This window comes from Neophocaena asiaeorientalis, unplaced genomic scaffold, assembly GCF_003031525.2.
Source record: "Neophocaena asiaeorientalis asiaeorientalis breed wild unplaced genomic scaffold, Neophocaena_asiaeorientalis_V1.1 scaffold721, whole genome shotgun sequence".
Classification (NCBI taxonomy): domain Eukaryota; kingdom Metazoa; phylum Chordata; class Mammalia; order Artiodactyla; family Phocoenidae; genus Neophocaena; species Neophocaena asiaeorientalis.
The window spans coordinates 638286-640660 of record NW_020175365.1 but is presented as its reverse complement, the minus strand read 5'-3'; positions in this window follow the sequence as shown (position 1 = coordinate 640660).

Here is a 2375-nt window from a genome sequence, read left to right as displayed (position 1 = left end):
TATATCTATGAGCTGCTTCAGATTAGAATTTCCTAAATACCCGGAGTATTGCCAGCTATTATTGCCAGTATTCTCAGTTTTCAGCCCAGGGTATGCTTTGGCACTTTTGATAGTTTGGGGGGTATGACTATGTCATGTTATTTCATTTCTGAAGTGAGGAGTTGTTACAGTGAAATGATCTTAGTTATTTTATGCTAGAGTACCACAGACGTTTGACTTTTCTATGTACCTCTTTTTATTTTTTTCAGTAGCACTTATCACATTATTGTCTTACCGCAATATAATTTCACTTTTTTGTGTGTGATTCTCTGTTGTCTGTTTCCTCTATTGGATTCTATGTTCCAGAAGGACACTTTTCTGCTTTCTTCTGTATCATCAGACTCCAGAGTGTCTGACATAGAATACATGCTCTGTAAATTCTTGTTGGATGAATTGGAAGGATCTTTGAGGAATTTTAGATTAGGCTAGATAAGAACCCATTTTACAGCATCCCTGAGTGTATTATTTTCTAAATGCTCAAAGCGCATTTGTAAAGGATGGGATTCTCATTTAGCAGTTTATATCATTTAAAAGATATAAGCTGCTAAATCCCTCCCATTTTGAAAATCCTTCCTTGATTTACTTGAATTTATTCATAACTGAAACCACTTAGATATGTTGACTTGTCTGATTTTCCAAGCAACTTTTTTTCCTTGAAGAAAATAATATATGACATTTTACCTTTATTTGAAGATGAAGAGATTGGGGTGAAGTAATATTTCTTGAGATATAATTGACATATAACAGTATATTAGTTACAAATGTACAATATAATGATTCCATATTTGTACATATTGCAAAGTGATCACCACTATGTCTCGTTAACATCTGACAGCATACAGCATTAGAAATTTTTTTTCTTGTGATGAGAACTTTTAAGATGTACTCTCAGCAACTTTCAAATATACAATAGTATTAAGTATAGTCATCATGCTGTATGTCACATTCCCTTGACTTATTTATTTTATAACTGGAATATGTACCTTTTGACCCCCTTCACACATTTCATTCACCCCTTACCCATCAACCACCAATCCTCTATCTATGAACATGTTTTTTTGTTCATTTGTTTAGATTCCGCACATAAACGAGGTCATATGGTATTTGTCTTTCCCTGTCCGACTTATTTCACTTCCCATAATTCCCTCAAGGTCCATCCACTTTGTTGCAAATGGCAAGATTTTATTCTTTTTAATGGCTGCATAATATTCCATTATATGTATATTTATGCCATTTTCTTTATCGTTTCATTCTATCAGTGGACACTTAGGTTCCTTCCATGTCTTGGGTATTGTAAATAATACCGCAGTAAACATGGAGGTGCAAATATCTTCAAGTTAGTGCTTTCATTTTCTTCAGATAAATATCCAGAAGCAGAATTGCTGGATCATAATGGTAGAATAATTTTTAAAATGTTTATCTATTTCTTTATTTATTTGGCTGCGTCAGGTCTTCATTGCAGCATGCAGGATCTGTTTTTTTTTTTTTTTTAATTTATTTCTAGGTGTTTTATTCTTTTTTTTTTTTTTAACATCTTTATTGGGGTATAATTGCTTTACGATGTTGAGTTAGTTTCTGCTTTATAACAAAGTGAATCAGTTATACATATACATATGTTCCCATATGTCTTCCCTCTTGCGTCTCCCTCCCTCCCACCCTCCCTATCCCACCCCTCCAGGCTGTCACAAAGCACCGAGCCAATATCCCTGTGCCATGCGGCTGCTTCCCACTAGCTGCACACAGGATCTTTACTTGCAGCATTTGAACTCTTAGTTGTGGCATGAATGTGGGATCTAGTTACAAAACCAGGGATGGAACCTGGGGCCCCTGCATTGGGAACATGGAGTCTTAGCCACTGGACCACCAGGGAAGTCCTAGAATAATTTTTAACTTTTGGAGGAACCTCCATACTGTTTTCCATAATGGCTGCACCAATTTACAATCCCACCAACAGTGCATGAGGGTTCCCTTTTCTCTGCATCTCAGCAACACATTTATTGTCTTTTTGATAATAGCCACTCTACAAGTATGAGGTGATATTACAGTTTTGATTTGCATTTCCCTGATGATTAGTGATGTTGAGCACCTTTTCATGTACCTGTTAGCTATCTGAATGTCTTCCTTGGAGAAAAGTCTACTCAGATCTTTTGTCCATTTTTTTAAACTGGATTGTTTAGTTTTTTGCTATTGAGTTTTATGAGTTCTTTATATATTTTGGATATTAACCCCTTATCATATATATGACATTTGCAAATATTTTTCCCACTTGGTAGGTTTTTTCATTTTGTTCATGGTTTCCTTTGCTGTGCAGAAGCTTTTTTTTTTTTTTTTTTTTT